General features: G+C 41.7%; 1 long non-coding RNA gene across 1 annotated transcript; it reads right to left on the reverse strand.

The window, feature by feature from the left end:
- Positions 1 to 207: 207 nt before the first annotated feature.
- LOC115288602 lies at positions 208 to 5,503 on the reverse strand. Its single transcript, XR_003907119.1, has 3 exons — positions 5,362 to 5,503; positions 2,365 to 2,592; positions 208 to 378 (listed from the first exon to the last, which is right to left on the reverse strand). It is a non-coding gene; the product is annotated as an uncharacterized LOC115288602 (long non-coding RNA).
- Between the last annotated feature and the right edge of the window lie 8,370 nt (positions 5,504 to 13,873).

The following is a 13,873-nucleotide window of genomic DNA, read 5'->3' on the forward strand; positions in this document are numbered from 1 at the left end:
AAGAAGGAAGGCTGAATTACAGTCAGAATTACAGACCCTCAAAGAGCCAACACGGAGACATTGTGTGAGACTGAGCTAATTGCCTATAAATAATAAGAACTGATTAGCAGTTCATATTTTAAGTTTTTACTGTGTGCCAGGCACTGCTGTAAGCACTTGACATGAATTATAGCATTTTGTTCTCAAAAAAAACGTACAAAGCAGGTACTTTTATTCTCTTCATTCTACAGTTAAGAAACCAAGGCACAAAGAGGCTAAGACATCACCACAATGGATATCTAAAAAATGTTAAAGCCACGTTGTAAGTCTTACCATCTGAGTCTATGGTCCATGCCCCCAGCCCTCTCCTGCTCCAGCAAAGTAGTCATGCAGAATACTCTAAAAAATTCACAGACCATCAAATTTATAAACTTGCACACAAATGGGTACATTTATATTAACACTGATCATTTTTTCTTTTTAGTCTGATTTATCCTCTGCTACTGATCATTCACAACTATAAGGATTAAAGTAGCAAGGGCAGATTGGGGAAACTGACTGAATAATGACCTGCTGTCCCCTATGGGAGATGTAAGCTGAAAATATGCTAAAGAATGTTCCAAATGGTAAGTTCACTGGGCAGAAGGTAGTGCTGGCTTTAAAATAATTCTCCCAATAAACAATCTGGGAGGAATCCTAATATCCTCTCCTATGCCCCCACCTCCCCATAATCTCTGAAACATAGAGCCAAATCATCAGAGTCAACTCTCTAACTACATCTGCTGGAGAAAACTGGTGTCTCATCTTTTACCCAAGAACTCTGCATCTAGAGGCTCCCACATCCTAGACTATTTAGAGCTCAGGCAAAGGCTCTAATGTTTCTTGTGTGATAGAATAGGAGAATGAAGAGACCTAGGCACAGAATCTTAACGTGTGAAATGTAAGAACCTAGTGAAGCACAGAGTGGAATCCCCCTCTTTTCAAAAGGGAGAAACCTGAAGCCAGATTGGTGAAGTCATTTCCATCAGATCACACAGCTAGTTAATGTTCTATTCATCTTTGTTTCCCTGGAAATTGAGCCCAGAAGGTGCTCAGTAATTATTTAATTAATTGTGTGAGTTTACAGAAGTCACTTAACCTCTCTGGTTTTATCAACTGTGAAAATGGAGAATAATACCTACTCTATTATAATAATACCTGCAGAATTAATGTGAGATGAGGGTTGAATAAAAATTATCCTCTCCTCCCCCTACAAACCACACAGCCTTTCATCCAAATGAAATCACTATCAGGAGAGGAAAGAGGCATATGTCATTCCTCTCCCCTCTCCTTCCCCTATCTTAAAGATTTTTTAAAAGAGGGCCGCCTGGTGATTTGGCCAAGACCAGATGTTGACTTAAGCTCAGGTAGGAAACCAGAGAGGATAGTCTGTTAAGGGATGTGGTGAGGTTTTGGTTTTGATGTCCTTTTTTTTTTTTTTTAATCAATTGAATTTTGTTCCTACAACAGGGAGGAAATTAAGTGTAAAATAGTCTTGTCCTATTATAGCAGCTTAGAGATTACTTGGCTCAACTACTTATTTTAGATGCAAGAACCTGAACATAGAGACGAGCTGCCCCGGTCACACGGCTTGTTAGGGCCATGTCTCCTGACTCCTGCTCCTCTCAGTATGCAGTCACCAGTATGCATGGCTTCCCAGAGGGAGGGCATTATCCTTGGCAAGCCTCAGGCCTGTTCTGAACTGCTGGAAGCTATAGCCATTGTATGTGTACTCACATCTGGAAAGTGATGAACATCTGGACCCAAGTCCCCTCCCCACCCTTTATCCGCCCTTGCGGTTTTTTTTAAATTTGTTTTGGGGTTCACGGAGGCCTCCTCATTATAGATCCAGCAGCCTCGGCTCTCTCCTCCTCCCTGACTCATAGCAAGGGACTGTGTGACCAACCAGTTCAAACTTATCTAAATGGTCAGACCTTTTGAGCTCTGTGATGCTCTACCTTCCCCTTTCTTGGGCCTCTGTGACCACTCCTCCCCCAGAGCATCTTCTCCTGCCCACCCTGGATATGGGCAGAGAGTCCAATGGCTCTGCCGATAATCCTGAAGCAGAGGATCCCTTTTTCTGACTTGGAGCCCTGCCCTCTCTCTCCTCTAAGTTCCAAAAGCACTTCCACATTAATCCACCTCTGCCAACCCCACCCCCAAACCCAACAAGTCCAAATGAACACATGGACTTCCCATTCCCAGCATTCCCTCCCTGACTCCCCATTTGCACACCAGCATCATTCTGTCACAGTACCTGACCTCAAAACCCTATGCTCCTCTTCACTTCTTCCTCTGTCCTGGCCCCAGCTCCAGTCAGGTCTAAGCTCTTCCTGTAGGTCTTACCTTTGTTGTATCTCTCAGTGGATCCCATGCTCTATTCTTGCTGCCACAGTTCAACTTCTGGCATTGTAGCCATAAGCTTCCTGTATCCAGATATCCTTCCACCCAGACTCTGCCACATACTGTTCTAGAATTGTCTTCCTAAACTCCAGGTAACTGGTAGGAACTCCACTGCTCAGTAATCATCCATGGATCCACGGTGCTCATCAAAGTCATTCCAGATTTCTGGGCCTGTTGTATTAATCAGTATTCACCAGAGAAACAGAACCAACAAGATTTACAGAAAGGAGAAAGAGAGGATTCATATAGGATTCATATATATTCATAGTGTGCATATGTATATATATATAATATATACACATATACACACATATATAATAGGATTTTGCATACATTTATATGTATGTATATTTATGTATATTTAAGTATGTATACCTATATCTCTCTCTACATATAAAGAGAGATTTATTATAAAAAATTGTCTCACATGATTATGGTGGTAGGCAAGTCTCAAGATCTGCAAAATGAGTTGGCAAGTGGGAGACCCAGGAGAGCAGATGGTCTAGTTCCGGTCTGAATCTGAAGGCCTGAGGACCAAGAGAGCTGATAGTATAGTTCCCATGTCAAGGTCATCAGCCTCAAGGCCCAGGAAGTGCCAATGTTTCAGTTCAAGTCCGAATGTAGGGAAAAAAAAAAAAAAAAACCCAATGTCCCAATTCAAAGGTGGTCAGGCAAAAAGAGATTCCTTCTTATTTACAGGAAGGTCAGCCTTTTTGTTCTACCCAGACCTTCAACTGATTTGATGAGGCTCACCCACATTAAGAAGAGCAATCTGCTTTACATAGTCTTTTTATTTAAATGTTAATCCCATCCAAAAATACCCTCAGAGAAACACCTAGAATAATATTTGATTAAATATCTGGGCACCTCATGGCCTAGTCCAGTTGACGCATAAAATTAACCATCACACTGGTATTAAAGACATTGTACAACATGCCTTCATCAATCTGTGATAGGTTCCTATAACACTCACTGTGTGCTAGGTACTGTGCTAGATGCCTAACCATATTATAGTTGACCCTCAATCAGCATGGTTTGAACTACACAAATCCACTTATACATGGATTTTTTATGGTGCAGTGCTGTAAATATATTTTTCTTCCTTGTGATTATCTTAATAACATTTCCTTTTCTCTAGCTTACTTTATGGTAATAATACAGTATATAATACATATAACATACAAAATATTTGTTAAGCAACTGCTTATGTTCTCAGTAAGGCTTCCAGTCAACAGAAGGCTATTAGTAATTAAATCTTTGGGGTATCAGAAGTCATACACAGATTTTTTACTGTGTTGGGGGTTGGCACCCGTAACTCCTGCATTGTTCAGGGTCAACTGTATTATTAAATGTGTACCAAGTACAACTTTGAAGTCGGAAATGATATTGTGTGTGTGTGTGTGTGTGTGTGTGTGTGTGTGTATGTTCTAATACTTTGAACCTATAGCAAAATGAAATCAGAACGAAGTGGATTTTAAGTTCTATATTTGAAAGAAACATTAAGTGATTAGGAAATATAAACTGATTATGGAGACTACTCATAACTAACACTTTGGAGCACTTACTGTGTACCATTTAGTGGGTTAAGTGTTTATGTGAGTTGGCTTACTTAAATGTCACAAGAAACCGATGAGTCATTATTATGGCTCATTTACAAAAGTCATTTTATGAGGACAAAATTGAGAACTAAAGAAGTAAACTGACTTGCCTAATGTCAGACTAGAAAGTAGTGAAGTTCAACAGGAACCCAGGTTGTCTGATTTGCAGGTCCCTGCACTTAACCTTTATACTCCAGGGCCTTATTAGTAACAGCTTGCAAGAGGTACCATTACCCCATCTCCTCCCCACTTATAATCTCATTCTCCTGTTTGCATGACACCAAGAGACTAGACATTGCAGATCTTAAGTATAAAGAGTGAGATTCTCTGCAAAATTCCAAAATTCATTTTTATAAGTGTTCACGGAAAACACTGTAAGTCTCATGACAAAACAATGCCGAGGTCCAGTGTTTTAGTGTCCTTGTGCTGGCAGGGATCCAAATCTAGTCCAAAACAATGGTATTAACCTCTGCTGAAATGTCACATCTCAGATCACAAAGCACTTTCCCACACCCTGAACTCTAACTGTGACCCTGAAAGGTATTACTATCCTTATTGCTAAAAATAAATAAACTGAGGTTCATTGAGTAAGAAACTTGCTCAAGGTCACACTCCTTGTAAGTGGTCAATTTTCTGATGACTCCATGCTGCCTCTTAATAACACCACTTACTCCTGGATACAAGTCATCCTTTGATAAAATTCAGTGTACAGAGCTTTGTATGGCATCAATAACAGTTATTGGACTAGAACCATATGAAACGGTCACTGCTCAGGATCATTAATTGCAGAGGATTTGCTGAATCCGGAGGTCTTCCCAGGGTTTAGAAAAGGCTTGCTGAGGCATTTCTTTGTGAAAGGACTTGCTGTAATGTGATTTCCCCTGAAGGTTTAGCCATTACTATAAATTCTGCTTCAAAGAGAGGGTCTACCTTAAGCTATGTTGTGGCTGTTTCAGGCATTCCAGAGCCCAAATCAGAGACCATAGGAGTTTATCTGTGGATTTAGAGACAGAGAAGACAGGCCAGGAGCCCGCACATTAATCTGCCCATCCTCCCCCAGCGGGCAGTGCTGTGGTGAGACAGGCAGCCTCTACTATTCTTGATCAAATGTGTCCACCGGGCTGTCATAACACAGGACCACAGTCACAGATCGGGAGGACAGACCAGACCTTCCCAAAACCAAAACCACCCTGGGGCTGCAGAGGCCTCATTTGATGGGCTGAACCACAGTTCCCATCAGGAGAGCTGGGGAGGGGGCAGAGAAAGGCTCTCAGAGCCTCTAATCACACTCTGGATGCCCTTGGGCAAACTGACAGATACCCCATCCATCAAAACAGCTCACCCAGAGAAAATCATCAATGACAAGCAGCCCATGGTCCCGCCATGTGACAGAGAAATGAGTCCAGGTGCAAAAGGGCTATGGCCACACACACAGGGTCAACTCTCAGCCCTCACAGGAGGAGACACAGGATGGAGGTGCGAAAGGATTCCCCACCAACACTCTCTCTCTTCTTATGTCATGGTTACCAAGGCAACACAACATGAGTCATCAAATCTCAAGGTGGATTAACAGAGCAGTAAAAAGGCTTTTGTTTGTTTGTTTAAAGCTTTTTCCCTTCTTTCCTCTTAATAGTTTGGTCTGATGTTAATATCCAAGTACCTCTTTTACCCTCGGAACTCCTAAAAGCAGTGTGTTTAAGCTTGTTTAATCTTAGAAAGCAATCAACTTTTTTTTTTTTTCATATTGGGTCAGAGCGGAGAAGCCAGGACTTAGCTGTCATGCTGCAATTGGCAGATTTGAAATGATTGCCAGAACTATTGGGGTGGTAACAGAATTGGGTGCTGTCTGCGCTGAGGGTCAGCACCACTCTCCCGGAGGCCCACCCCTGAGCCGCGTCTGGTCTTCTCTGAGAAGCCCACCCCCCACCCCCGCAACATCTGAGCAAGCAGGCTCTTGTCGAGCACAAAATGGCCCCTCGGGATGCATCGTGCCTGCAGACTTTCTATTTTGGGCCCTGAAAGTGCTGCACAGCTCATTGGCTGTGCATGCAGGACAGGAAGGTCTTTCCGGAGCCATATACTGGAGGACTTTAGCAAGAACAGAGAAAAATGAGGCGACCAGTCACATGGGCAGTGCACAACGCGGGGGCGTAAGTCCACTCTCCTGGGCTCAGCTTAGAACACTCTCTTCTCGGGACATTCCGCCTGGACCTCCCAGCATCCTGGAGAGACATCCAATGGTTGATTTGGATGTGGGCCCTTTGCCAAATGGCAAGACCAACAACCAGTCACTGGACCTGCTTTGTATAATAAGCAATGTAGGCACGGCCATGGTTCGAATTGTGATGAATTCCCAGACAAAAATAAGTGCTTTGAATCCAGTGAAAAACAAAAGATGATGTTCTAGGAGCCAGTAAACGCAACCTGTGCCCTCCCTCCCTCCTTAGCTCCAAATCCCCCTGGTCCTTCCCGTGGGCCTTGATTCAGGGCCTGAGTTAGTTTTTGTTAAAGTGAAGGTCCCTGAGCTGGGATAGTTCAGCTGAAGGTAACTGGTATTTGATGGCAAGACAGAAGAAACACAAACAATTCCCTTTCAGTTCACCTCTCCCCCACCTACAATGTAAACAGCAGCTGTCAAGACTTTTCATGACTGACTGTTGCAAAAATCCTAATCAGAACCAGGAAAAGCACTTTGTGAGCAAGAATGATTCCTGGTGTGAAATCTGTAGTCACTAGAGCAGCAAAATGTTATTTCTAGTGTGCTGGGATGAGGAGTGGGCTTTGTTTTTCGGGAATATTTTTCAAGTACTACTCATTTTCATAATATTTTATCTCTAGCTTCCAAGTGTATCATTGGCCAGCAACTGAGCCCATGTTGAGCAGAGCTACATACATAATGACAGAAAACAAAAGGTTTGCTTATATCAATGTCCATGCCATCTACAACGCTTGCTTCCAATCACATTTCCAGGCAATCCGGGCCAGAGTGGTGGACCCTATAATGTTTCTCATTTGCTTTCCCTGCCTTGTTCACTGGCCCTACCCTAAAACTGCTTTAGACCCCTTGGCACTGCTCCCTCCTTGTGCTGTGCTATGAAGCTGGACCAAAGCCATGTTAACTAACACACTTGGCTTTACCCACAGGTGACTCACAGGTAGCATTTGGAACACTTTTAAGGGGAGTTTTAGAGATCATGCCTCTGCCCTACTTGTAGATGAGGAAAATGAGACCTCGGAAGGTGAAGTGACTTGCCCAAGATGACAAGGCCTCCCGGTGCCAGAGACCAGAAGTCCAGCTTCCTGCCTTCAAATCCAGTTAGCTCTCTAACTCAGAGAGGTTTGAAGTCAGAGAGAAGGCTCCCTCAAATTCCCTCCTGATATAAGCATTTTCTTCTCTACATGATTATTATTAACAATGACAACAAAGATACATCAGGGATGGAAGGGCAATATTTTAAACCAACAACATTTTAGTGTAAGTTAATAGATCTTATCTATTAATTAAGTCAACTTGTGAGTGGGAGAACCCAGTGTCTAGAGATAGGCAGCAAAAAAGAAATGGCAAAGGACCTTGAAGGCAGATGTCACTTATATCACAGCTGTCCTCTCATTTTAAGTAAAAGGAGTGGTAGAAAACAACCAGAACTCAAAGCTGGTTGAGTTTTGGATCCAGTTACTCAGCAGCAAGAACATTTTGTGATCAGTCTCCATCTTGCCTCCAGTCGGGCAGTGTGACCTTGACTAGGTCTCTGGAAGTCTGAGCTGCAGGGCCTCTGGTCTGCTGAGAAGCTCTCTCACATCCCCACGCAGGGAAATTAGCTGACCTTAGCCTTTTGAAATCACCTGCTGCTGCTCTTGGCTCAGTGCTGTTTCACCTGCACTGCCTCCCTGTGTCCTGACATTTCCATCCACAGTTGCTCTCACCGGCCTCATTTCCTTCCTCTTTGAAAAGGTCTCTATGACCACCGCCGAATCAAAACGAATAATGCTCAATTATACTTATCCTAACATAGTGAAACTCTTGATTAATCTGAGCCTGATCATCTGAAGGCTTGAATGGGTGGATTTTGGTGGCTTTTATCACACTCCATTTTCCGAAGGGGAATCATTCCATCTTGTGGAATTATTTGAAACTATTTTGCTTGGCAAAAAACCCACAAAGTCGCATAGCAATGTCAACAATACGTTCTCATCTCTTGTCACTCATGTCAGAATCATAGCTGAGGTGTTCCCACTAAATTTCTAAACTTACTGGCAATGCCCTTGACATTGGTGTCCCTGGGATAATCCCAACAAGGAGGGTCCCCAGTTGGGAAACTTGCTTCTCATTGCAGTGGGTGTGACTTCATTTCCTGGCTTTTCTCCCCAGTCTCCCCCCATCCAGATCTCCAAATGCAATGCTCAGAATCTATACCTGGTACAGATATTCTTAGTTTTGCACCAGGCCCTAACCCAATTGGTTCATCCCACCTTACATGACTCATCTCACTTTGGTGGATTCCTGTCACTTCCAACTGGTGTTCTCCTCTATATGTACCTTAAAGTGCCTTTTTTCCCTCCTGAAGCTGCCTATAGGCTGCTTTTGGAATGACATATTTCTTTTTCAACTCCGCCCATCAGCATACCACTAAGTGATTCCTCTCGGAAAGGCAGTTTAGCTATGGGATCCTTTTTGAACACTTTCCTCTCAAAGCCAAAGCGGAAGAGTAGGGATGTTTAAACATTCCTGGGGATTTGGAGAGCAGAGAGGAGCCTCTGGTGCTTGGCAAAGCCTGTAAGGAAGGGTTGACTGAAACTCACTTGGTTCCTGAAGGGAGGCTTTGGCACTGGGTGCTGGCTTGAGACATATTTATAGTTTACAATGACTGCTGATGACCTAGCATTACAGGGTCCACTCTGCTCCTCAGCATCTGCTTCTAGAAAATTCTCCAGCAGCTTTGGTTTGTATCTACATGCAGCCTGCATTCCAGAAATAATGCCTGTACTGATATCAGACCATGAAAATGTAGCTTTATGAATTACTTGTGATTTTTAAAAGACATCATAAATTCAACTTGGCAATGGAGCATACAGGAAAATGGGCAGGCCTCAGGGTCAGGCTAAACTGGATTCAAATTCTGACTCACACCTAACATGTATTTGTGTGGCCTTGAACAAATTAGTTTAATTCTGTAGAATCTCAATTTCCTCCTCAGTAAAATGTGAATAAAAATAGATATTTTATAGAATTGTATAGATTTCTTAAAGGTTAAAAACAACAACAGTATTACAAATAACAATAAGAGAGTGTTATGAGCAATTATATGCCAACAAATTGGGCAGTCTGAATGAAATGGATAAATTGCTAGAAACATATAAACTACCAAAACCGAAACAGGAAGACATAGAAAATTTGAACAGTCCCATAAACACAAAAGAAATTGAATCTGTAATCAAAAATCTCCAAACAAACAAGAATACAGAGCCAGACGGCTTCCCAAGGGAATTCTACCAAACATTTAAAGAGGAATTAATATCCATCCTTTTGAAACTGTTTCAAAAAATAGAAATGGAAGGAAAACTTTCAAACTCATTCTATGAAGCCAGAATTACCTCAATTCCAAACCAGAAAAATACTTCACTAAAAAGGAGAATTACAGACCAATTTCCCTGGTGAACATGGAGGCAAAAATTCTCATTAGATACTAGCAAATCGAATCTAACAATACATTAAAAGAATTGCTCACTATGATCAGGTAAAATTTATTTCTGAGCTGCAGAGGTGGTTTAGTATCCACAAATCAATCAACGTGATACATTACATTAATAAAAGAAAGAACCACACGATCTTCTCAATAGATGCTGAAAAAGCATTTGACAAAGTACAGCATCCTTTCTTGATAAAATTGCTCAAGAAAGTAGGGACATAATTCAACAGCATAAACGAAAGACCCACAGCTAATATCATCCCCATTGGGAAAAACTGAGAGCTTTCCCCCCAAGGTCGGAACATGACAGGGATGTCCACTCTTACCACTGTTGTTCAACACAGTACTGAAGTCTTAGCCTCAGCAATCAGACAACAAAAAGAAATAAAAAGCATACAAATTGGCAAAGAAGTAAAACTGTCCCTCTTTGCCAACAAAATGATACTCTACATGAAAAACCCCAAAGATTCCAACAAAAACTGCTACAACTGATCCATGAATTCAGCAAAGTTACAGGATATAAAATCAACAGACAGGAATCAGTTGCATTTCTATACACCAAGAATGAAACAGCAGAAAGAGAAATCAAGGAATTGGTCCTATTTACAATTGTACCAAAACCCATAAAATACCAAGGAATAAACCTAACCAAAGAGGTAAAAGATATTTATGCTGAAAACTATGAAAGCTTATGAAATAAATTGAAGAAGACACAAAGAAATTGAAAAATATTCCATGATCATGGACTGGAAAAACAAATATTGTTAAAATGTCTATACTAGGCAAAGCAATGTACACATTCAATGCAATCTCTATCAAAATAACACCAGCATTCCTCACAGAACTAGAACAATTCTAAAATTTGTATGGAACCAGAAAATACCCTGAAGAGCCAAAGTAATGCTTAAAAAGAAAGCCAAAGCTGGAGACATCACAATTCCAGACTTCAAACTATATAACAAAGCTGTAATCATTAAGACAGTATGGTAAGGGCACAAAAACAGACACATAGATCAATGGAACAGAATAAAGAACCCAGAAATGAACCCACAAATGTATGCCCAACTAATCTTTGACAAAGCAGGAAAGAATATTCAATACAAAAAAAAAATACAGTCTCTTCAGCAAATGGTATTAGGGAAACTGGTTCGTGACATGCAAAAGAATGAAATGTGATCACTTTCTAATACCATACACAAAAATAAAATCAAAATGGATGAAAGACCTAAATGTAAGACAGGAAACTATCAAAATCCTAGAGGAGAAAACAGTCAGCACCCTTTTACCAGACACATTGTTGGAGGCAAGGTAAACAAAAGCAAAAATGAACTGGGACTTCATCAAGGTAAAAAGCTTCTGCATAGCAAGGGAAATAATCAGGAAACTATAATGCAACCGACAGAATGGGAGAAGATATTTGCAAATGACATATAAGATAAAGGGTTACTATCCATAATCTATAAAGAACTTATCAAACTCAACACCCAAAAAACAAATAATCCAGTGAAGAATGGGCAGAGGGCATGGGTAGACATTTTCCCAAAGAAGATACCCAGATGGCTAACAGATACATGAAAAGATTCTCAACATCCCTCATCATCAGGGAAATACAAATCAAAACCACAGTGAGATACTACCTCACACCTGTCAGAGTGGCTAAAATGAACAACTCAGGCAACAACAGATGTTGGCGAGAATGCAAAGAAAGGGGAACCCTCTTCCACTGTTGGTGGGAATGCAAACTGATACAGTCACTGTGGAAAACATTATGGAGTTTCTTCATAAAGTTAAAAATAGAACTACCCTACAACCCAGCAATTGCTCTACTATGTATTCATTCAAAGGCTATAAAAATGCTGATTCAAAGGGACACATACACCCCAATGTTTATAGTAACACTATCAACAATAGCCAGATTATGGAAAGGGCCCAAATATCCATTAACTGATCGATGGATAAAGAAGATATGGTATGTATGTGTGTATAAAAAATTATATAAATTACATATATATTATAGATATAATGGAATATTACTTGGGCATCAAAAAGAATGAAATCTTGCCATTTGCAACAATGTGGATGGAACTAGAGGGTATTATGCTAAGAGAAATAAGTTAATCAGAGAAAGACAGATATCATATGATTTCACTCATATGTGGAACTTAAGAAACACTACAGATGATCATAGGGGAGGGGAAGCAAATATAAGAAAAAAACAGAGAGAGGGGAAAACCATAAGAGACCCTTAAATACAGAGGACAAACTGGAAGTTGCTGGAGAGGGGTTGGGGGAGGGATGAGCTAAATGAGTGATGGACACCAAGCAGGGTACATGCTAGGATGAGCACTGGGGGTTATACGTAAGTGATGAATCACTGAATTCTACTCTTGAAACCAATATGACACTATATGTTAACTACCTTGATTTTAAATAAATAAAAATAAATTCAAAAATAAATAAAAATAAAGAACAAAAGAGTTAATACCTGAAGAGAATTCATTTTGTTGCCAGCCTCCACTTTCAGGCACTTTGCATATATTCAACATTCTGTCCTTCTCCTTACCCTATGAGGTTGCTCTTAATTATTATTAATATTGGCACTATTATCACCTTCATGTTACAGATGAGGAAACCGAGACAAGGAGAGATTAAGTATCTTACCCAATGTCAGGCAACACCCTCAGGCGCTGGCAAGCTGGGGGAGGTGGGGGTGGGGAACAGTGAAGACCTGCTCTGCTCTGGGCCTCAGGCCCTCCCATAGCAGGGGCCTTAGTCTTCCTTTCTCTCCACCTCTTAATTTACCACCCTTGTTGGGGGAGATCAGATGCCCACACTGCTCAGGAGAGGGTTGTCTCAGAGCCCTGGACTAGCTCCAGATTTAACAGGGTGTCCCACTAAGCAGGTTTGCTGGCCAGCAGGTTAGCTCTTTCACATGTCAAGACGATTCTAGATGCCTCAAACTTTTGTATAGAGATGATGCACTACAGAAATTTTTGCCCAGGGCCACACACCCTAGGACAGCCCTGCAAGATCCCACTGCTAAGAAGCAGAGGGTCTGGGACAGGAACTAGACAGTCTGCCTCGAGCCCCTGACCCTCTGGGGGCAGGACCAGCTCACAGGGAACACACAATACAGTGGAGTCATTATTAGATTAAATGCCTTAAGGAATTTGAGCTAAAAGGAATCTGTGGTAAAGCAAATTTGTAAAATATATGTGATTTTGTCTCTGTTCTTGAGTCTTAATTCAAGCCTTGTAAAAGAAGTCTACTTGTAAATAATTAGGAATGAGAGCTGATGACTGAGCCCAAGGTACTTCCCAGGCTGTTGGACTCTCAGTAAAAAGTGAAAGGCAGGTGATATACAATGAAAAATTTGTCTGGTCTTTGCCTGGATTTCTGGTGGTGAACTTCCCTATGATAGGAGTGTCAGTTATCCATGGAGGGGTTCTGGGACCACAGGGAGCTCATGATAATGAGGTGACTCCAGGGGAGCTCCTGGACAGTCTCAGAATAGTGTCTGACCATGTCACCAAGACCACCCATGTGATTTGAGCACTGAGGCAAATGAAGGGGGGGAGGGGAAATTAATCAAATTAAAATGATCACATCATACCTCCTAAATGTGCATTTATACTCTCTTTCCAAGGACCTCAAATATTTGACACAGGTGTCCTCAAGGAAGTTAACAGTGTGAAGCATTTTTTTTCTCTGAGTATAGATTAGGCTGGGGGCCTTCCTCTCAATGAGTCTGTGGCTCTCAGAGGCTCATATGCAGCAGAAAGAGCATCAAATTGGAGATAAATGCCTGAATCTCTGTCATCTCACAGGCTGTGCACCCCCTGGGGGGAGTCAGGCAAGCACGGCCCTGGCTTATGAGGCACCATTCAAATCATCTGGGGTTCAGAACAGGGCTTCAAGCCCAATGGGAAGATGAGTATAAAACTGCTGAAATTGAAGGAGAAACCCAATCACCAGGCTGAAGGAAGACACAGATCTGATGAGTTCATCATTGCCAAGGCTCATTCCAGGTGCCCAGGCCAGCAAATGATGTCAGATCCTACTGTTCTGGGCTTCTCACATACATCCCCAATGAATGCTCCTAGACCTAAGAGGGAGGCATGCCCAGGGCTTAGCTGGGAAAGCCTATAGCAGACAAGGTCTACCAGG

This window comes from Suricata suricatta, chromosome 1, assembly GCF_006229205.1.
Source record: "Suricata suricatta isolate VVHF042 chromosome 1, meerkat_22Aug2017_6uvM2_HiC, whole genome shotgun sequence".
Taxonomy (NCBI): Eukaryota; Metazoa; Chordata; class Mammalia; order Carnivora; family Herpestidae; genus Suricata; species Suricata suricatta.